At 37.1% G+C, this 23,968-nt stretch overlaps 1 long non-coding RNA gene across 1 annotated transcript in view; it reads left to right on the forward strand.

Moving 5' to 3' along the window:
• Positions 1 to 23,968, forward strand: part of LOC141567791 (uncharacterized) — a 71,649-nt gene that overhangs the window by 17,377 nt on the left and 30,304 nt on the right. The window contains exon 2 of the long non-coding RNA XR_012490618.1: positions 15,112 to 15,195. This is a non-coding gene — a long non-coding RNA (uncharacterized LOC141567791). The remainder of the gene's footprint in view (positions 1 to 15,111; positions 15,196 to 23,968) is intronic.

Genomic DNA, 23,968 nt, shown 5'->3' on the forward strand with positions numbered 1-23,968 from the left:
GTGGCTGTGGGACTTGAGTAAATTGTATCCTCTTTGGGATTTGGAAAGGAGATGCCAGGGAAGATAGAGCCCAAGGCTTGGATGGGATGAGTTCAGAGACATCCTAGAGAAGTTTCTAGATTGTTGTGATTTATATGCTCCCCACTCTTTTACAAAAGCACTTTTGGAGGATCTCTAAGGGAACTTATGTACATCACATGTTTTTTAAAAAAAAATATATATAATGTACATCATGGTGACTATAGTTAACAACACTGTAGTATAATAGGTTGGTGCAAAAGTAATTGCGGTTTTAAAGGTTAAAAATAAATGCAAAAACCGCAATTACTTTTGCACCAACCAACAACATTTGAAAATTGCCAAGAGAGATCTTAAAAATTCTCATCATAAGAAAAAAATGTGTGGTGATGGGTGTTAACTCAATTTACTGTGGTAATTATTTTGTTCAATATATACATATATCAAATCATTATGTTGTACACCTAATACAATGTTATATGTCAATTACATTTCAATAAGACAATGCCTAATAAATTTTTTCCAACTTATGATATCCTAGATGGATCTCATCCACAAGACCTTTGAAATGATCAGTATAACCTTATAGAAATAGCTAGACTCATAGAGAGTTTTTGTTTTGAGATTTAATGAATATATTTATGAATGTATGTGATTAATTTCATTGCTTTCACAATTTCTTTATAATGTGTTTTGATCTAGGAAAATGGCCAAAGATCTTATTGAAAAACAGACAGATTACAAGATGGCTTGGTTTATAGCTCAGCTCTGACTCATATCTTCTTATGACTATGGATAAGTCATTTTACTTCTCTGGTCCTCAATTATTTCAGTTGAAAAATGAGAGAACAGATACAGGGCTTGGATTTGTATAGATACTTATAAAATATGTGATGCTGCTTGTGTGTAAATATGCTTTTAGTATATGCAGACCATTGCTTATCTTTTTCACTCATCACATTGAGGTGTGTACTCACGTGGATTAGTGTAGGAAAGTGGAGCCGAGATGAAGGGAAAGATAATACAGGAGAGGGAGCGTTTTGTGGACTGATGAGAGTAGTGCACTACGAACTGAAGAGTGTTATTAACTCAACTCTGCACCTAGGGCACCCAAAATTGGACCAAGCTAGCAGTTCCCAATCTGTCTAATCTCATCAACTAGCAATATTTCAAAAACAATGTTTGGGAATTGACAAATTATTAATGTAAGAACATGAAAAAGTCTGGCATGATGTATTAACCTTCATTTTATAAATAAAATGATATTCTAATATATAAAATACAGGGAACATATATTATCAGAAAAAAGACTTTTTTTTTTTTTAATTCAACAAGTTTATCTTTTGGAAAACTCATCCCCTTGTTTTCTTTTTCTCATTTTTTTTTTTTTTTTTGTCTGCTAAAAATGTTATCTCATATGGGCACAGGTTTTAAGACTGGCATTTACAAACCAATGACTCCTTTTCAGAATTCATTCTATGATTTTTGTTTGTATTTTCTGGGAGAGAGCTATTAGGTGAGTGCTTTCCTAGGTTTGTTTAAAATCCCAAGAGTCTAATGTTGAGTGGTGCTATTAATGGTAGGACTGGAGGAAGAGAACAACTCTGTCACCTTCTTGGGACCACAGCCAAGCGGCTCTGTGTGTATGGAGGGAATGTGTGCACAAGCACATCTGCCTTTGGAAACAATGGGGAACACTGGAATGGAATCTCTGTAACCCTGCTAGGATTATCATCTTCAGATCGAGTTTTACAATTAGAATGGTATGAATAACATAAATAAACTGATGGTGATTTACCTTGCTTTTTTATTTCATTGCCTGGAGTTTTATAACTTAAGCTTTGTGAAAATCTCCATTATCTTTTGGCGAGTAGTCCACCCATCTAAAATTACTTGTTGATTGCCTGAGAAATAATTTTCCCCCAAGAAAGTCCAGCCTTGACATAGCACTGACTTAATTGTTAAACAATTCTGCTTATTTTTCCAGAGCTTTGGACTATGTGTAACCTTCTGGTGTTCTGAGGGTGCTCCGTAGCATTATAATAGTATTGTCTGTATAGTAGTACTGTCTGCACTTGAGTGGGAAAGCCTGCTTTCAGGGGACTCAGTTTCCCCTTTGCATTTGGGATGATGATAACAACCAGATAGTCATCTCTCAGATGAGATAAGAGCATCCTTCTGCCCTATCATTATTCCCTAATGTAACTGGGCTCACTACCAATGTATATATAGAGTATGAGCTTCCCAGTACCTGAAGTCATGATTTCTTGTTGTAAAGTTGCAGTATGTATAGTGGTATAATCATCAAAGCCCCTTAAGAGGAAAGCAGAAAGCACCTTGGGTTATTTCTCTTAGCAAATGTGACTCTTCTAAGCTTTGGTTTTTTCTGGTCAGTCAGTTTTGGCAGGCAGGAAGCCAAAGTTATTTTTGGCCCAAGGCACACCACAGTGGGGAGAGAGTGAATAAAGGAACTGTCTCCCATTATTTAAAGTCACATAGGGACCTTAAAAGACATCCCTCTGATGTTTATACCAGGTTACTCTTTCCCTCAAAGAGGGATGTTAAGTTCATTAAGTGGAGATTTCATTCTGCTCATCTTTAACTGAATGTTGTATATAATTAAATTCAGTCTTTTTTTTTTTTTAAGTCCTGTCCTGGTAATAAAGTAGCTTTGAAAAATAGTCTCTTTGTTTTATGAAGAGAGAGCCCTTTAAAAATGGGAAAGCAAAAGAAAGTGATCTGTAATATAGATTGGAAGGTAGCAGCCTGGAAAATGATGTGTTAAGTGAATTTGTTCAGTCAGGACTTGCAATGTCCACTCTCCTGTTATGTTTCCTTCTTCCTATAAACACAGAGACTCAGTTTTCCTTGAAAGCAGAACTCTGCCATTAAATGTTTTCATCCTGCCATTCTCTAGGTCTCAATTAAACTATATAATTTCAACCTTCCACAATAAAAATTTTAACCCATTAAAATTATCTATGATCTTGAATTTTCACATTTAATCAATTACTAAGTGAAGGAGATATTCCCCCAAATATTTTTCTCCATTCTCATCATAATTACTTAATTCAGGTCCCTATAACTTCCTGCCCGGACTTCAGTATGGTCCTCCAAAATTGCTTCCTCAAACTCTTCCTTTGTTCTTCCGATACATTCTGTGTACTTTTTTTAGACTTACATTTCCTCAACCCATTCATTTCCTTTTCCCTATCTTAACTAGTATCCAGTGCATCAAGTCAGAACTTTACCACACTTTCATAAAGAAAGTAGTGCTCAATAACCATTGTTATTCTTTTGTATTTCTGTAATCTCCATATTTGTCTACTCCACAATGCATTTATTCAGCATCAACAATACCTCACGCATTGTGCTAGGGCCTGGATATGAGAAAAAGATAAAAGCCCTCATCTTTGATGAGCATCGATTCTTATTGAGGTGTGATAAAAAAAATATGGTAAATGCTTAAATAAAAACAATTTATTACAGTAAAAGACACATTGCCATTAATACCCCTCAAAATATTCCCCCTTGCTTCAGACACACTTATCCCATCATTCTTGTCACTTTCTGAAGCAGTTCTGGAAGTCCTCTTTCGTGAGTGTCTTTAGTTGTGTGTCGTGGATGTCTCAGTGTCCTGAATCAATTCAAAACTTTTTTCTTTCATAGTCCTTTTGGCTTTGGGGAAGAGCCAGAAATCGCATAATGCCACATCCAGTTAATAAGGTGAATGACGACACAGCATAATGCTTTTATTTGTCAAAAATTTCCATACCAGAAGTGATATGTGACACGGAGTGTTGTCATGATGGAGGATGAAGTAAAGACATGAAAGAGGACTTCCAGAACTGCTTCAGAAAGTGGCAAGAACAATGGAATAAGTGTGTTCAAAGCAAAAGGGGGGGGTATTGTGAGGAGGATTAATGTCAATGTGTCTTTTAATGTAATAATTATTTTTAAAATTTAAACATTCACTGTATTATTTGATCACACCTTGTATAGTACAGGAGGAAGTTTGAGAACCAGGGAAGGCTTTGCAAAGGAGCTGACCTTGGAACCTGGTTTTGAGGTAGTAGAATTTATCAGAAAAAAGGGTTTTCCAACGAGAAAGAAATGTGTGAAGAGAGATGAAAGGGCACCAATTTGAGAGGTGCCATAAATTCAGGATTACTTGAAGGTTGATGTAGGTAAGAGTGTCTGCAATTGAGACGTGATGGGTAGAAAAGTACAGCGGCTGGAGCGAGGCCTCCTCACTATGGCTGCCGCTTTCCAGCAGAGAGCCTCACCTCTATAACCAGGCCTGTCTTCTGCCATCTTGCTCCTTTTCCCACCTGGGCCCTTACTCACATGTTTGCCTCACTTGGAATGTGCCATTTTCCCAGATCTTATTTTTTAAGGTGCAATAGTCATGCCATCTGCTCTAAGAAGACGTCTTAGACTTCTCAAAACTTCTTTACAGTGCCCTTTATTTCTAAACTTTTGTTGTATGGTTAAATACACACAACATAAAATGTACCATTTTCACCTTTTTTAAATGTACAGTTCTGTGGCATTAAATCCACATTGTCGTGCAACCGTCATCACCACCCAGAACTTCCCCAACTTAAACTCTGTACCCTTTAAACAGTAACTCCTCATCCCTCCATTCCTCAAGTTCCTGGAAGGCAGCATTCTACTTTTTATCTTTATGAATTTGACTTACTCTAAGAACCTCATAAAAGTGGAATCATACGATATTTGCCTTTTTGTGACTGGTTTCTTTCACTTAACATAATGTCTTCAAGTTTTATCTATGTTGTAGCACGTGTCAGAATTTCCTTCCTTTTTATGCCTGAATAATATTCCATTGTATGCATGCATACCACCTTTCGTTTATCCATTTATCCATCAGTGGACACTTGGGTTGTTTCCACCTTTTAGCTATTGCAAATAATGCTGCAATGACATGGGTGTACAAAATACCTGTTTCAGTCCTTGTGTTCACTTTTTTATGGAGTTTCTTTACTTTAAAAAGATTATTTTAGCCTATGTTACACAATTTGGTATAAAATAATTTATTGTCTCACTCATTGCTGATATTATTTTATAATACTTTTTTTATTTATTGGGGTGACGATTGTTAGTAAAATTACATAGATTTCAGTTGTACAATTCTCTATTACATCATCTATAAATCTCATTGTGTGTTCACCACAGTTCTCCTTCCATTACCATATATTTGATGCCCCTTACCCTCATCTCCCACCCCCACTCCCCTCAACCTCTGATAACCACTAAACTATTGTCTGTGTCTATGAGATTTTGTTTCTCATTTGTTTGTCTTGTTCTTTTGTTATTTTTGGTTTATATACCACATATCAGTGAAATTGTATGGTTCTCTGCTTTTTCTGTCTGATATCGCTTAGCATTATACTCTCAAAATCCATCCATGTTGTCACAAATGTTCCTGTATCATATTTTCTTACTGCCGAATAGTATTCCATTGTGTATATATACCACAACTTCTTTATCCATTCATCTATCGAAGGATATTTTGGTTGTTTCCATGTCTTAGCCACTGTAAACAAAGCTGCAATGAAAATTGGAGCACACGTGTCTTTATGTATAAATGTTTTCAGATTTTTTGGTTAGACATCCAGGAGAGGGATTGCTGGGTCATATGGTAATTCTATTCGTAATTTTTTGAGGAAACTCCACACTGCCTTCCATAATGGCTGCACCAGTCTGCATTCGCACCAACAGTGTATGAGGGTTCCTTTTTCTCCACAGCCTCTCCAACAATTGTTACTATTTGCCTTGTTGATGATAGCCATTCTGACTGGGGTGAGGTGATATCTCATTGTGGATTTCATTGGCATTTCTCTGATGATTAGTGATGTTGAGCATTTTTTCATATGTCTATTTGCCATTTGTATGTCTTCTTTGGAGAAATGTCTCTTCAGGTCGTCTGCCCATTTTGCAATTGGGTTGTTTGTTTTTTTTGTTGTTGAGTTTCATGAGTTCCTTGTATATTTTGGATATTAGCCCCTTATCGGAGGCACTGTTTCAAAAAATCTTCTCCCATGCACTTGGTTGCCTCTTTATTTTGTTGATGGTTTCTTTTGCTGTGCAGAAGCTTTTAAGTTTCATATAGTACCATTCGTTTATTTCAGCTTTTACTTCCCTTGCCTTTGAAGTCAAATTCATAAAATACTCTTTCACCTAAGGTCCATAAATTTAGTACCTATGTCTTCTTCTATGCAGTTTATTGTGTCAGGTCTTATGTTTAACTCTTTGATCCATTTTGAATTAATTTTGGTACATGGTGACAGATAGCAACCAGTTTCATTCTTTTGCACGTGGCTATTCAATTCTCCCAGCACCATTTATTGATGAGGCTGTCTTTTCTCCATTGTATGTTTTTTAATTCTTTGTCAAAAATTATCTGTCCATATTTATATGGTTTTATTTCTGGTTTCTCAATTCTATTCCGTTGGTCTATGTGTCTGTTTTTCTGTCAATACCATGCTGTTTTGATTATTGTAGGCCTGTAGTACAAGCTAAAGTCAGGGATTGTGATACCTCCAACATTGTTTTTTTTTCTTAAGATTATTTGGCTATTCAGGGTCTTTTGTGGTTCCAAACAAATCTGATGATATTCTGTTCTATTTCTTTAAAAAATGCCATTGGGATTTTGATGGGGATTGCATTAAATCTGTATATTGCTTTGGGTAATATGGCCATTTTAACTATGTTGATTCTTCCAATCCATTAGCACGGAATGTCTTTCCATTTCTTTGTGTCTTCTTCAATTTCTTTCAAAAATGTCTTATAGTTTTCAGCATATAGGTCTTTCACATCCTTGGTTAAGTTTATTCCTAGGTATTTTATTCTTTTTGTTGCAGTTGCAAAAGGAATTGTTTTTTGTATTTCTTTTCCTGAGATTTCCTTGTTAGTATATAGGAATGCAATGGACTTTTGTACGTTGATTTTGTAGCCAGCAACTTTACTGTATTCGTTGATTGTTTCTAATAGGTTTTTGGTAGAGTATTTAGGGGTTTCTATATATATAGCATCATGTCATCTGCAAAGAGTGACAATTTAACTTCTTCATTCCCAATTTGGATGCCTTTCATTTCTTTCTCTTGTCTGATTGCTCTGGCAAGGACTTCCAACACTATGTTGAAAAGCAGAGGTGATAGGGGACAGCCCTGTCGTGTTCCTGAACGTAGAGCAAAGGGCTTCAGTTTTTCACCATTAATTATGAGATTAGCTGAGGGCTTCTCATATATGGCCTTTATTATGTTAAGGTATTTTCCTTCTCTACGTATTTTATTAAGTGTCTTAATCATAAATGGCTGTTGTATCTTGTCAAATGCTTTTCTGCATCAATTGATAGAATCATATGATTTGTGTCCTTTATTTTGCTTATGTGATGTATCACATTGATGGATTTGCAGATGTTGAACCATCCTTGTGCCCTGGGGATGAACCCCACTTGGTCGTGTTGAGTAATCTTTTTAATGCATTGTTGTATTCGATTTGCTAGAATTTTGTTTAGGATTTTTGCATCTGTATTCATCAGAGATATTGTTCTGTAGTTTTCTTTTTTTTGTGTTGTCCTTACCAGGTTTTGGTCTCAGGGGAATGTTGGCCTCATAAAATGAGTTATGGAGTTCTGTCTCTTCCTCAATTTTTTGGAAGAGTTTGAGCAGGATTTGTATTAGATCCTCTTTGAAGGTTTGGTAGAATTCACTAGTGAAGCCATCTGGTCCCGGACTTTTGCTTTTGGGAAGGTTTTGGATGACTGATTCAATTTCGTTACTGGTGATCGGTCTGTTTAGATTTTCCAGTTCTTCATGGTTCAGCCTTGGAAGGCTATATGTTTCTAAGAACTTGTCCATTTCTTCTAGGTTATTGAATTTGGTGGCATATAGTCCTTTATAGTATTTTTGGATGATCCTTTGTATTTCTGTGGTGTCCGTGATAACTTCCCCTTTTGCATTTCTGATTTTGTTAATTAGTGTCTTCTCTCTTTTTATCTTAGTGAGTCTAGCCAAGGGTTTGTCAATTTTGTTAACCTTTTCAAAGAACTAGCTCTTTGTCACATTAATTTTTTCTATTGTCTTTTTTTCTCTATTTCATTTAGTTCTACTCTGATTTTTGTTATTTTCTTTCTTCTGTTTACCTTGGGTTTCATTTGTTCTTTTTCTAGTTCTTTAAGGTGTAACGTGAGGTTATTTATTTGAGATTTTTCTTGTTTCTTGAGATAGGCCTGCAATGATATAAATTTCCCTCTTAAAACTGCTTTTGCAGCATCCCCAAAATTTTGGTAGGATGTATTTTCATTGTTATTTGTTTCTGTGTATCTTTTGATCTCTCCTCTAATTTCTTTTTTGACCCAGTCGTTCTTTAAAAGTATGTTGTTTAATCTCCATGTATTTGTGTGTTTTCCTGCTTTCTTTTTGCAGTTGATATCCAATTTCAAAGCCTTGTGATCAGAGAATATGCTTGGTATGATTTCAATCTTCTTAAATTTGCTGAGGCTGATTTTATGTCCCAATATATGGTCTATCCTTGAGAATGTTCCATGTACACTAGAAAAGAATGTATAGTCTGATGTTTTAGGATGAAGTGCTCTATATATGTCAGTTATGTCCATTTCATCTAATGTGTCATTTAGGGCTGCTATTTCATTATTTATTTTCTGTTTGGATGATCTATCCATAGCTGTCAATGACGTATTTAGGTCTCCTAGTATAATTGTGTTTTAGTCAATTTCTCCCTTTAGTTCTGTTAGTATTTGCTTGGTATGTTTCGGTGCTCCCTGATTGGGGGCATAAATATTGATGACTGTTATGTCTTCTTGTTGTACAGTCCCCTTTACCGTTATGAAATGTCCATCTTTGTTTCTTGTTATTTTTTTCACCCTGAAGTCTGTTTCATCTGAAATCATTATGTCTACACCTGGTTTTCTCTGGGTACCATTTGCTTGGAGTGTCAATTTCCACCTTTTCAATTTGAGTCTATGCTTGTCCTTGTAGCTGAGATGTGTCTCTTGGAGACAGCATATGGTTGGGTATAATTTTTTGATTCAATCTGCTACTCTGTGCCTTTTTATTGGTGAGTTCAGTCCATTTACATTTAGGGTGATTATTGATATGTGAGGATTTCCTATCATTCTATCTTTAGATTTCTGGTAAGGCTGTGTCTCCATTGTTTCTTTGCCTTTTTATTGTTTCTATTATTTCTGTGTGGTGGTATTCTATGATGTTTCCCTCTCTTTCTTCTTTTATTACAATATGTGTTTCAGTTCTGGAATTTTTTTGAGTGGTTGCCCTTAAGTTTATGTAAAAGAAAATTTGATATTTAGAGTATTGCATTTTCTTCAGCACGCTTACTTTTTCCATTCCCATATTCCGGTTCAGGCCTTTACTCTCCCCCTTTTATGTTTTGGTTGCCACAAATTGTCCCTGTTGATGGTGGTCGAATAGCCTCCTTTAGTGTTCTTTGTAGAGCAGGTCGTGTATTAGAAAATTCCCTCAGCTTCTGTATGTGTGGAAAGGTCTTTATTCCTCCTTCATATCTAAAGGATATCTTTGCTGGATATATTATTCTTGGCTCATGTTTTCTCTCTTTCAATAGTTTGAATATTTGGTTCCAGTCCACCCTGCCTTGTAGAGTTTCGGCTGAACAATCTGATGATAATCTAAGGGGCTTTCTTTTGTAGGTTACCGTCTTCTTTTCCCTGGCTGCATTGAGGATTCTTTCTTTGTCGTTGATTTTAGACAGCTTCAATACAATGTGCCTTGGAGAAGGCCTGTTGGGATTGAGGTAATTAGGTGTTCTATTTGCTTCTTGGATTCGAGGATCCAGTTCTGTCCACAAGTTTGGGAAGTTCTCATCAACAATTTGTTTGAATATATTCTCTGTTCCCTTCTCTCTTTCTTCTCCTTCTGGTATGCCCATTATTCTTATATTGCTCTTTCTGATGGAGTCAGAAAGTTCTTGTAGAGTTCTTTCATTTCTTTTAAGTCTCAAGTCTCTTTCTTCTTCCATCCATGTCATTTCCAGGTTTCTATCTTTGATGTCACTGATTCTTTCCTCCATCTGGTCAACTCTACTACCTAAGCTGGTTATTTCATTCTTAATTTCTTCTATTGAGTTCTTAATCTCCAGAAATTCTATTTGGTTCTTTTTTAAAATTTCAATCTCTTTCGTAAAATGCTCATGTTGTTCTTTGATTGTGTTTCTGAGTTCATTAAACTGCCTTTCTGTGTTTTCTTGCATCTCGTTGAGTTTTCTCAGAACCGCAATCTTGAATTCTCTGTCATTTAAGTCACATATTTCCATATCTTTAAGTTCCTTTTCTGGAGACTTTTCACTTTCTTTCTGAGCTGTCTTGTTGCCTTGGTTATTCATGGCAATTACTTATTTATTATTTCTCTTCCTAGACATCTACAAGAGTGGCTTCTGCCACAGGATAGGAAGAAGTCTTTCCTTTGTTTTCCAGTACTTGTTGGTAGAATGTTTTATTTTCTCTCTGACTGCAGCCTTTGTTTTCTCTATCACACTGTAGTACTATGTTTTCTCTGCACCATTCCAGCTTCTCATACAATGGGGGATTCCCTGGGAGATGGGCTTCTCCTCTGTTAATAGTTCACCTGGGTCACCAGGTGCAGTGTCCGTGTGGGTATGGGGAGAGTTTTTGAAGTTCCAAAGCTCTTCCTACACCAGACTCAGAGCCCGTATATTTCAGCAGTTCTGTTTACTCCTGCAGGGATCCGCCCAAATAGGTGGGGCCCGGGGCGGGGTGAGTTGTGAGAGGTGGCCCAGAGCAATGGCGGCGATCACCACCACAGCCAGTCCTGCTTCCATAGCTCCCTCCCCTTTGCCGGAACTAGTTGGGCTGCGAATCTGTGTCTGTGGTCCACAGTTGTAAGAATAGCAAATATTCTGTTGTTTTCATCTGACACTGCTACTCTTCTGCTTCTAGCACCAGGCATGTGGGGGCGGGGCAAGCTCTGGGAGGGTAGGGAAGGGGCGGCTAGTCTCAGTGCCTAAGGCTTACGTTCTCTGCTTGGCAGAGGACTTAAACCACCATTTTCAGCCTTCTTTCCTCAATCTTTTCTCTGAAGTCTCTGCCGTGAGTGTTGGGTTCAGCCGTGTTATATGCTGTACCCTTAGCCCTGTGGGCCATAAGCAGAGCCCTAGCAGTCCGAGTTGTTTCCTGTCCCCCAGCTGAGGTAGTTCTGGGATGCAGCAATCTCAGAGCACTGAGCTAGGTATGCGTCCTGCGCCTGCAGGGCTCCTTCTCCTCACTTCTCCCTTCTGTCCTTCCTAGCTTGCGCAATTAGCCCACCATTAGGTGAATTTAGTAGTGGGCCTCTTCGTCTTGACTGTCTGCTGTGCAGGGAGTCCTTTGTGGAGTTATCGTTGTTTGGTTAGTTGTAAATTCCAGGGGAACTTTACAGAGGCTCACCTATCGCCGCCATTTTGATGACCTTATAATACTTTTGAACACCTACTAAGTGGTATGGGATATGTACTTCATGTATAGCAACAACTATAACCATTAACATTTATGGAGCACTTACTATTCATGAGGCACTATTCTGTAGGCTTTACATATAGTAACACATTTAGTTCTATAACTTCATGATAAGAACATTTATATGTATTTTACAGATGAGAAAATGGAGAAATTGAGCAGTTATGTAACTTACCCAATGACATATAGCAAGTAAGAGGTATATATTGTTAACTCTCACAGCAACTCAGAAAAGTAGATATTATCATCTTCATTTATTAAGATGAGAAAATTATTGTTCTGATAAATTAAATGACATACCTAATATCGCACAGTTAAGAAGCAGCAGAGTTCAAATGCAACCCTGGTTTACCTGATTTTAATTCCATTCTCTTTCCACTGCAGTGTATTATATTGTATTTTACATTTTATTTATTTTATTTCCTTTAACCAGATTGCACATTCTTGAGAGAAGAAAACATCCTTTCGATTACCGCACATTTCTAAGCACATAGTCAATGATCAATAAAAATTTGATTTCTCATTTTTAGGTCAATAAGCAGATGAATGCATAGGATTGAAAGAAAGAGCACAATAGGTTTGAATGTAGACTTGAGGATTTTGAGGACAAGGGAATGGGAAGAAATAATTTAAAATCATACTTTCACAAAGAAATTAGTGCTCAATAAGCATTGTTATTCTTTTGTATTTCTGTAATCTATAAACATGTAATAATACATGGAGTGCAGTGCTACATATCCTGCATCCCATGGGGGAAAAAAGCCATTGACTAGTCACAAGATATGCTATACACTTGTGAATTATTAAAATTTGCTAATGAGATGAGGAACAACCCCAAACTCCCATCAGGCTGCTGCCATGGAGGGGCCTTTTCTGCGAAGAGGGGAGAGCTTGGGGGGAACCAGGCTGGGAGGGGATGGCTGACAGGGAGAGGAGCATGAGGATGGATGGCCCCAATGGGAAGAGGGCATGTATGAATTGAGAAGTAAGATCCATCCATTATATAAAAATAAAGAATAAGCAACTCTTGAATCGTGGCTCTGTATTTCCTTCTGGGATTCAAATGACTACACAAACAACTTGAGCTACATTTTTATGGTTTATGAATTCAAAGGAATTATACACTTATAATTTATAGTTGCTGGTTCCACATAGTGTTTATGGCTCCATATGCTATATATGATGATATCGTGTGCATGCCTGCACCCAAGATTTAATTTTGGCCTAGAGCTTCTCCATGGCCTGACTTATTGATGTCTGTGTTGGAAAACATGTTCTTCCATTCTGAAAAATAAGAGAGGTTCAGGACCAAGAGAAGTAGCCTTGGAATTTGGAGTGAAACTTCACACCATTTCATTGTCCTACTAGTTTCAGATTCAGTCTTAGGAATTCTACACGTGTTGTGCACCTATCCAGCTCATCCTTTAAGCTTGTGCGATAAGTGAAGCAATTAAAAGTTCAATTAGATTCTGAGTCACTTTGAATCACTTACTTTCCTGCATTTTTTGAAGAGTGCATTGGACATAAAAGTTACAATTGATTTTTGGGTTATACTTTGTTTAAGAAGCAGTGAGTCTTCTTCATTTCCTGCATTTGGAGGTGAGTTCCACAAGGTTGTCTTTTGGGCCCCCACATGTGAAGAGAGGAGGGAAAGTCAAGGATTCGGGTTGCAATTTTATTAACTTTTTCTTTAGATCAGCTCTTGGTAAACTAAATTTTAGAGTGTTAAAGTGACCTAAGTAGATTGAATTCAGTGGTTTTCAAACTTTTAAATTCCGTAGATCCCTTCTTTAATGAAAAGCATATGTAGAAGCCAACAGATAAAACAGTTAAATGAGTAGCTGCCTTAGTCCTTTTGGCCAGGTGAAAGGATGTGTGTGCAGTAGGTAAAAGTATGAACTGTGGTGTTATATTGCTTGGGTTCAGGTCCCGAGTCTTCCCACTTACTTTTATGGGCAAGGTACTTAGCCTCCTTGTGCCTCAATTTCTCCATCTATAAAATGGGGATGATAAGAATAAAACAAGCCTCATGGAATTGCGAGGATTAAAGAAAGAAGTTGATACAAATTTAGCTCATGTGGCACTTTCTATCAGTTGCTTCTATTATTATTTAACCTACCAAGGTTCATTGAATCAGCTTGAAAACCCCTGAGTTCAAATATCTATTGAATCTGAGATATTCAAATATCTATTGAATACTTACCAAGTGCTAGGCAAAGTTCTAAGTGCTGGGGGTATTGTGGTGAACAAAGCAGTCTGCTTTCTTGGTTCTTATATTCTGATGGTGTAGCCCAGGCATGGATAAACTTTTTCTGTAAATGTTTTAGGTTTTGCAGACCATACTGTCTCTGTCATCACTGCTCAACTCTGCCATTGTAGCACTTAGGTAGCTATAGACAATATGAAAATGAATGGACATGGTTGTGCTGTAAAGAAAACTTTATTTACAAAAACAAGTGGGCTGGATTTGGACTGAGGGCAGAAGTTTGCCTCTCCCTGGTCTAACCTTACCTATCCTTTATATAAACAAGAAAATTGAGGCCCAGGTCACATAATCGTGGTAAAATCAAAACTAGAATCTTGATTCAGACATCCTATACAGTATTCTCTCCATTCCACCAGGCTCTCTGGCACACTGGTTTTGTGAGGATCCAGCCTCTCCCCTCTTATCTTCTATCAATTTGCACAGTGAGCTGGGTGAAAGAGGGGGGACCAGGGGTCTTACCAGCAGATCCTGTGATTTATTTAATTTTGTATTTGTCTTTAGAATGGTGTATTGCTCATTCAAAAATTATCAGGTGTTTACTAGGTACTAGGTACTTTTCTAAGACATAGTGGCTAATGCTAATGGTTAGCAAAGCAGACAAAGATCCCGGCCTTCTTGGAGCTTACATGCTAGAGGAGAGGAGACAAACAGTAAACAATACACAAAGGAAATAAATAAGTTATCAGATAATCGGGAGGATTGGGAATGTAAGGGTAGGTTGTAGGGATCCCTAGAGTGGTTAGAGTAGAACTCAACAAGAAAGTAGAATTTGAGTAAAGCCTTGAAGGAGACAAAGACACCCACAGAGTGAAACTGGAGCAAGAACATTTCTGGCAGAGAGAACTGCTAGAGCACAGACCATGAACCGTGTCAAGAGTGTTGGGAGAATGGCAAGTAGGACAGTGTGGCTGGAGAGGAATGTGTGGGGGATGGGGTGTAATAGAAGATGAGATGGGGTGGGGAGAGATGATGCATGCTTCTGTGAGCCAAGATGCAATAGGGAGCCATTGTAATATTCTGATTAGAGGAATGTCATGTCCCAAAAGAACAGGCTCCCTCTGACTGCTCTTAATAATGGTGTATAGAAGCAGACTTGTTAGGAAGCCATTGCATCAATTCAGACAAGAGGGGACATTGACTCAGACCATAATAATAGCGATGAATAGAAGGTGCAAGAAGAAGTCCGATCCTGGATATATATTTTGAAGGTAGCACTGATAGGCATTTCAAACAGAATGAAAGTGGAATATGAAGAATGAGAGGAATAAATATGACCTTCTGCTTATTGTATTTATAGGAGTCCTGGGCTGAGCAGTCTGAGAACCTTCTTTTATGAAATGAGTTACAGACAGGACTGACTTGCTCCAGATTTCAGCAACAAGTGAGTGGCTGCTCTCCGTCTGGGGGACACAGCTTTATTTCCCTTTTCTATTTAATGTTGTCTTCTTGGGTTAATCTTCTTCATTTCCTGATGCCACAGAGCTAGGTACCCCTCCTCTATCCCTTCTAAGTCATTCTGTTTTTACTTACCCCTGTCTCAAAATTTTCTTCTCTGCTTTCTCGTTTCATCGTTCCTTCTGCTGGACAATTAAGCTCTTGGAGGGCTGCTAGCATAGTGCTTGACACATACATAATAGATGCTTAATTAATGTTTGTTGTATGAAGAAATAAACAAGTTTTTTAAAATAGTCTTTCTTCTCCTAATTTACAGCCATTCTAAAATCTCATTGTCGTTCCTTTGTTCTTTTTCTCTTTCACTGACTTTCTCTTCATTTCTTTTGTTCTTTTTTTCCACATAGAATCTTTACTTAGATTTGCTTCATATTTTCTATTTTAAGAGTTTCCTTGGAGCCTGTCACGTTGAAGGAAAAAGTCCTTTGATTTTCATTTTATTTTATATTCATTAAATGGTAACGCATCAGGTAGTAAGGCATTTGATATTTGAAATCTCTTTTTGCTTTCTTTTAGTTCCGCAACAGGTCTCTTGGGGTCATACAAGTTCATGGTATCTTGAAATTCTGCCAGAGATGTGGTATACTTGTAGCGAAATGTCTAATACTTGAAAGTGTGCAGTGCAACTGGCTTACCCAGGCCCAGTGTGTGATATCTCTGTCTATACTTGGTCCTCTCTTTTGCTATTATTCTTAGTTGAGTGTGTGCCATAAAAACCACCAGGTGTCAACAATCTAGGCAACCATGCCTGACTAAATCTACTCAGGATGAAGGTGCACCCGTTGGAAACATTTTCCAGAGCTGCTGTTTGCTGAAACTGCAAATTCACTTAAACATTACTGCTCCAAGTTCTGCAAGCAGCAAAAAAGCCAAAATCGGGTTAGAGTACATAATGAAAAAAATATCTATTACTGTGACCTGAAAGATATTTTTATTCTTTTTTATTCATATATATATACATATATATTTGGGAATATGTTAACTCTTTACTGTTTAGTAAGGGCTGTGAGCTAGCAATAGATTATTGGTTGCCATATTTTTGGATTTATGACCCAGGGATCATAGTCTCATTCTTTTGAATTTGATGGTAAAATAATAGATGATATTTATAGCCTCACATCTTGCTGAGTATGCCACATACATTCTTTAATTCTCACAACAACCCTAAAGTCAGGCTATTAGTATTATCCCTATTTTAGAGATGAGGAATGAATTTAAGTAACTGGCCCATGACAATATCTATAGAGCCCAGGGTATACTTGTTATCACCAAATGATATTGGCAGATCTACAGGCTCTATGATAATTGTGCTGGCTTATGTTCAGTTTTTCCACATATATATTTTAATTATGATCCTTTTGGGAGTACAAATTACATTATAATTAGCCATAAGGTTAGCTTGTGTTTCCTTTGGTATATGATTTTTTAAAAATTTATTGGGGTGACAGTTAGTAAAATTACATAGATTTCAGGTGTACAATTCTGTATTACATCATCTATAAATCCCATTGTGTGTTCAACACCCAGAGTCAGTTCTCCTTCCATCACCATATATTTGATCCCCTTTACCCTCATCTCCCATCCCCTACCCCTTTACCCTCTGGTAATCACTAAACTATTGTCTGTGTCTATGAGATTTTGTTTCTCATTTGTTTGTCTTGTTCTTTTGTTGTTTTTGGTTTATATACCATATATCAGTGATATCGTATGCTTCTCTGTTCTTTCTGTCTGACTTATATTGCTTAGCAATATACTCTCAAGATCCATCCATGTTGTCACAACTATTCCTATATCATCTTTTCTTACCACCGAATAGTATACCACTGTGTATATATACCACAACTTCTGTATCCATTCATCTGTCGAAAGACATTTTGGTTGTTTCCATGTCATGGCCACTGTAAACAAAGCTGCAATGAACATTGGAGCACACGTGTCTTTATGAATAAATGTTTGCAGATTTTTTGGGTAGATACCCAGGAGAGGGATTGCTGGGTCATATGGCAATTCTATTCGTAATTTTTTGAGGAACCTCCACACTGCCTTCCAAAACGGCTGCACTAGTCTGCATTCCCACCAACAGTGTATGAGGGTTCTTTTTTCTCCACAGCCTCTTCAACACTTGTTACTATTTGTCTTGTTGATGATAGCCATTCTGACTGGGGTGAGGTGATATCTCATTGTGGTTTTTATTTGCATTTCTCTGATGATTAGTGAGGTTGAGCATTTTTTCATATGTCTATTTGCTATTTGTATGTCCTCTTTGGAGAAATGTCTCTTCAGGTCCTCATCCCATTTTAAATTAAGGTTGTTGAGTTACATGAGTTCCTTGTATATTTTGGATATTAGCTCCTTATCAGAGGCACTATTTGCAAAAATCTTCTCCCATTCAGTTGGTTGCCTCTTTAATTTGTCAATGGTTTCTTTTGCTATGCAGAAGCGTTTAAGTTTCATATAGTACCATTCGTTTATTTTTTATTATTTTTTTATTTTTTTAGCTTTTACTTCTCTTGCCTTTGGAGTCAAATTCATAAAATGCTCTTTGAACCCATGGTCCATAAGTTTAGTACCAATGTTTTCTTCTATGCAGTTTATTGGGTCAGGTCTTATGCTTAAGTCTTTGATCCATTTTGAATTAGTTTTGGTGCACGGTGACAGATAGGAGTCCAGTTTCATTCTTTTGCACATGGCTATCCAATTCTCTTAGCACAATTTATTGAAGAGGCTGTCATTTCTCCATTGTATGTTTTTTGCTTCTTTGTCAAAAATTATCTGTCCATATTTTTGTGGTTTTATTTCTGGGTTCTCAATTCTATTCCATTGGTGTATGTGTCTGTTTTTCTGCCAATACCATGCTGTTTTGATTACTGTTGCCCTGTAGTACAAGCTAAATTCAGAGAGTGTGATATCTCCATCATTGTTCTTTTTCTTAAGATTGTTTTGGCTATTCAGGGTCTTTTGTGGTTCCAAACAAATCTGATGATTTTTTGTTCTATTTCTTAACAAAATGCCATTGGGATTTTTTTTTTTTTAATTAAATTTATTGGGGTGACAATTGTTAGTAAAATTACATAGATTTCAGGTGTACAATTCTGTATTACATCATCTATAAATCCCATTGTGTGTGCATCACCCAGAGTCAGTTCTTCCATCACCATATATTCGATCCCCCTTACCCTCACCTCCCCCCCCCACCCCCCTTACCCTCTGGCAACCACTAAACTATTGTCCGTGTCTATGAGTTTCTGTTTCTCATTTGTTTGTCTTGTTCTTTTGTTGTTTTGGTTTATATACCACATATCAGTGAAATCACATGGTTCTCTGCTTTTTCTGTCTGACTTGTTTCGCTCAGCATTACTCTCTCAAGATCCATCCATGTTGTCACAAATGTTCCTATATCATCTTTTCTCACTGCGAATAGTATTCCATTGTGTATATATACCACAACTTCTTTATCCATTCATCTATCGAAGGACATTTTGGTTGTTTCCATGTCTTGGCCACGTAAACAAAGCTGCAATGAACATTGGAGCACACGTGTCTTTATCTCTAAATGTTTTCAGATTTTTGGGTAGATACCCAGGAGAGGGATTGCTGGGTCATATGGCAATTCTATTCGTAATTCTTTGAGGAACCTCCACACTGCCTTCCATAACGGCTGCACCAGTCTGCATTCCACCAACAGTGTATGAGGGTTCCTTTTCTCCACAGCCTCTCCAACATTTGTTACTATTTGTCTTGTTGATGATAGCCATTCTGACTGGGGTGAGGTGATATCTCATTGTGGTTTTGATTTGCATTTCTCTGATGATTAGTGATGTTGAGCATTTTTTCATATGTCTATTTGCCATTTGTATGTCCTCTTTGGAGAAATGTCTCTTCAAGTCCTCTGCCCATTTTTCAATTGGGTGATGTTGTTTTTTGTTGTTGAGTTGCATGAGTTCCTTGTATATTCTGGATACTAGCCCCTTATCGGAGGCACTGTTTGCAAAAATCTTCTCCCATTCAGTTGGTGGCCTCTTTATTTTGTCAATGGTTTCTTTTGCTGTGCAGAAGCTTTTAAGTTTCATACAGTCCCATTCGTTTATTTTAGCTTTTACTTCCATTGCCTTTGGAGTCAAGTTCATAAAATGCTCTTTGAACCCAAGGTCCATAAGTTTAGTACCTATGTTTTCTTCTATGCAGTTTATTGTGTCAGGTCTTATGCTTAAGTCTTTGATCCATTTTGAATTAACTTTGGTACATGGTGACAAATAGCAGTCCAGTTTCATTCTTTTGCACGTGGCTATCCAATTCTCCCAGCACCATTTATTGAAGAGGCTGTCTTTGCTCCATTGTATGTTTTAGCTTCTTTGTCAAAATTATCTGTCCATATTTATGTGGTTTTATTTCTGGGTTCTCAATTCTATTCCATTGGTCTATGTGTCTGTTTTCCTGCCAATACCATGCTGTTTGATTATTGTGGCCCTGTAGTACAAGCCAAAGTCAGGAAGTGTGATACCTCCATTATAGTTCTTTTTTCTTAAGATTGCTTTGGCTATTCGGGGTCTTTTGTGGTTCCAAACAAATCTGATGATTTTTTGTTCTATTTCTTTAAAATATGCCATTGGGATTTTGATGGGGATTGCATTGAATCTGTATATTGCTTTGGGTAATATGGCCATTTTAACTATGTTGATTCTTCCAATCCATGAGCACGGAATGTCTTTCCATTTCTTTGTGTCTTCTTCAATTTCTTTCAAAAATGTCTTATAGTTTTCAGCATATAGGTCTTTCACATCCTTGGTTAAGTTTATTCCTAGGTATTTTATTCTTTTTGCTGCAATTGCAAAAGGAATTGTTTTTTTGTATTTCTTTTTCTGAGATTTCATTGTTAGTATATAGGAAGGCAATGGACTTTTGTGCGTTGATTTTGTAGCCAGCAACTTTACTGTATTCGTTGATTGTTTCTAATAGCTTTTTGGTGGAGTCTTTAGGGTTTTCTATATATAGCATCATGTCATCTGCAATAGTGATAATTTAACTTCTTCATTCCCAATTTGGATGCCTTTTATTTCTTTCTCTTGCCTGATTGCTCTGGCAAGGACTTCCAACACTATGTTGAAAAGCAGAGGTGATAGGGGACATCCCTGTCGTGTTCCTGAACGTAGAGCAAAGGGCTTCAGTTTTTCTCCATTAATTATGAGATTAGCAGAGGGCTTGTCATATATGGCCTTTATTATGTTAAGGTATTTTCCTTCTATACCCATTTTATTAAGTGTTTTAATCATAAATGGATGTTGTATCTTGTCAAATGCTTTTCTGCATCAATTGATATAATCATATGATTTTTGTCCTTTATTTTGTTTATGTGATGTATCACATTGATGGATTTCGTATGTTGAACCATCCTTGTGCCCCGGGATGAACCCCACTTGGTCGTGATGAATAATCTTTTTAATGCATTGTTGTATTCGATTTGCTAGAATTTTATTTAGGATTTTTGCATCGGTATTCATTAGAGATATTGGTCTGTAGTTTTCTTTTTTGTGCTGTCCTTACCAGGTTTTGGTATCAGGGTAATGTTGGCCTCATAAAATGAGTTAGGGAGTACTGTCTCTTCTTCAATTTTTGGAAGAGTTTGTGCAGAATTGGTATTAGATCCTCTTTGAAGGTTTGGTAGAATTCACTAGTGAAGCCATCTGGTCCCGGACTTTTGCTTTTGGGAAGGTTTTGGATGACTGATTCAATTTAGTTACTGGTGATCGGTCTGTTTAGATTTTCCAGTTCTTCATGGTTCAGCCTTGGAAGGCTATATGTTTCTAAGAACTTGTCCATTTCTTCTAGGTTGTTGAATTTGGTGGCATATAGTCCTTCATAGTATTCTTGGATGATCCTTTGTATTTCTGTGGTGTCCGTGATAACTTCCCTTTTACGTTTCTGATTTTGTTAATCAGTGTCTTCTCTCTTTTATCTTAGTAAGTCTAGCCAAGGGTTTGTCAATTTTGTTAATCTTTTCAAAGAACCAGCTCTTTGTCACATTAATTTTTTCTATTGTCTTTTGTTCTCTATTTCATTTAGTTCTGCTCTAATTTTTGTTATTTCCTTTCTTCTGCTGACCTTGGGTTTTACTTGTTCTTCTTTTTCTAGTTCTTTAAGGTGTAACATGAGGTTATTTATTTGGGAGTTTTCTTGTTTCTTGAGCTAGGCCTGTGATGAGATAAATTTCCCTCTTAAAACTGCTTTCGCTGCATCCCAAAAATTTGGTAGGATGTATTTTCATTGTCATTTGTTTCTATGTATCTTTTGATCTCTCCTCTAATTTCTTCTTTGACCCAGTCCTTCTTTAAAAGTATGTTGTTTAATCTCCATGTATTTGTGTTTTTCCGCTTTCTTTTTACAGTTGATATCCAATTTCAAAGCCTTGTGATCAGAGAATATGCATGGTATGATTTCAATCTTCTTAAATTTGTTGAGACTGATTTTATGTCCCAATATATGGTCTATCCTTGAGAATGTTCCATGTACACTAGAAAAGAATGTATAGTCTGATGTTTTAGGATGAAGTGCTCTATAAATGTCAATTATGTCCATTTCATCTAATGTGTCATTTAGGGCTACTATTTCGTTATTTATTTTCTGTTTGGATGATCTATCCATAGCTGTCAATGATGTATTTAAGTCCCCTAGTATAATTGTGTTTTGGTCAATTTCTCCCTTTAGTTCTGTTAGTAGTTGCTTGGTGTATTGCTGTGCTCCCTGATTGGGGGCATAAATATTGATGACTGTTATGTCTTCTTGTTGTACAGTCCCCTTCACCATTATGAAATGTCCATCTTTGTCTCTTGTTATCTTTTTCACCTTGAAGTCTGTTTCATCTGATATCATTATGGCTACACCTGATTTTCTCTGGGTACCATTTGCTTGGAGTGTCAATTTCCACCCTTTCACTTTGAGTCTATGCTTGTCCTTGTAGCTGAGATGTGTCTCTTGGAGACAGCATATGGTTGGGTTTAGTTTTTTGATCCAATCTGCTACTCTGTGCCTTTTTATTGGTGAGTTCAGTCCATTTACATTTAGGGTGATTATTGATATGTGAGGATTTCCTGTCATTCTATCTTTAGTTTTCTGGTAAGGCTGTGTCTCCATTGTTTCTTTGCTTTTTTGTTGTTGTCTATTATTTCTGTGTGGTGGTATTCTATGATGTTTCCCTCTGTTTCTTCTTTTATTTCAGTATATATTTCAATTCTGGATTTATTTTGAGTGGTTACCCTTAAATTTATGTAAAAGAAAGTTTGATATTTAGAGTATTCCATTTTCTTCAGCACGCTTACTTTCTCCATTCCCATATTCCGGTTCAGGCCTTTACTCTCCCCTTTTTGAGTTTTGGTTGCCACAAATTGTCCCTGTTGATGGTGGTCGAATAGCCTCCTTTAGTATTTCTTGTAGTGCAGGTCGTGTATTAGAAAATTCCCTCAGCTTCTGTATGTCTGGAAAGGTCTTTATTCCTCCTTCATATCTAAAGGATATCTTTGCTGGATATATTATTCTTGGCTCATGATTTCTCTCTTCAATAGTTTGAATATTTGGTTCCACTCCTCCTGGCTTGTAGAGTTTCTGCTGAAAAATCTGATGATAATCTAATGGGCTTTCCTTTGTAAGTTACCGTCTTCTTTTCCCTGGCTGCCTTGAGGATTCTTTCTTTGTCGTTGATTTTAGACAGCTTCAATACAATGTGCCTTGGAGAAGGCCTGTTGGGATTGAGGTAACTAGGTGTTCTATTTGCTTCTTGGATTCGAGGGTCCAGTTCTGTCCACAAATTTGGGAAGTTCTCATCGACAATTTGTTTGAATATATTCTCTGTTCCTTCTCTCTTTCTTCTCCTTCTGGTATGCCCATTATTCTTATATTGCTCTTTCTGATGGAGTCAGAAAGTTCTTGTAGAGTTCTTTCATTTCTTTTAAGTCTCAAGTCTCTTTCTTCTTCTATCTGTGTCATTTCCAGGTTTCTATCTTCGATGTCACTGATTCTTTCCTCCATCTGGTCAACTCTACTACCTAAGCTGGTTATTTCATTCTTAATTTCTTCTATTGAGTTCTTAATCTCCAGAAATTCTATTTGGTTCTTTTTTAAGATTTCAATCTCTTTCGTAAAATGCTCATGCTGTTCTTTGATTGAGTTTCTGAGTTCATTTAACTGCCTATCTGTGTTTTCTTGTATCTCGTTGAGTTTTTCAGAACTGCAATCTTGAATTCTCTGTCATTTAAGTCACATATTTCTGTATCTTTAAGTGCCTTCTCTGGAGATTTTCACTTTCTTTCTGAGCTATCTTGTTGCCTTGGTTATTCATGGCGATTACTGGTTTACTATTTCTCTTCCTAGACATCTACAGGAGTGACTTCTGCAACAGGTTGATAGAAAGCGGTCTTTCTTTTGTTTGCCAGTACTTGTTGGTAGAATGTTTTATTATTTCTCCAACTGCAACTTTTTTTTCTTCTCCCACACGGTAGTGCTGTTTTCTCTGCACTATTCCAACTTCTCACACAATGGGGGGATTCCCTGGGAGACGGGCTTCTCCTCTATTTATAGTTCGTCTAGGTCACAGGACGCAGTGTCCCGGGGGGTATGCGGAGAGCTTTTGATGTTCCAAAGCTCTTCCAGCTCCTGATTCAGAGCCCGTATGTTTCAGCAGTTCTGTTTACTCCTGCAGGGATCCGCCCAGA

This window comes from Rhinolophus sinicus, linkage group LG12 (assembly GCF_036562045.2).
Source record: "Rhinolophus sinicus isolate RSC01 linkage group LG12, ASM3656204v1, whole genome shotgun sequence".
Lineage (NCBI taxonomy): Eukaryota > Metazoa > Chordata > Mammalia > Chiroptera > Rhinolophidae > Rhinolophus > Rhinolophus sinicus.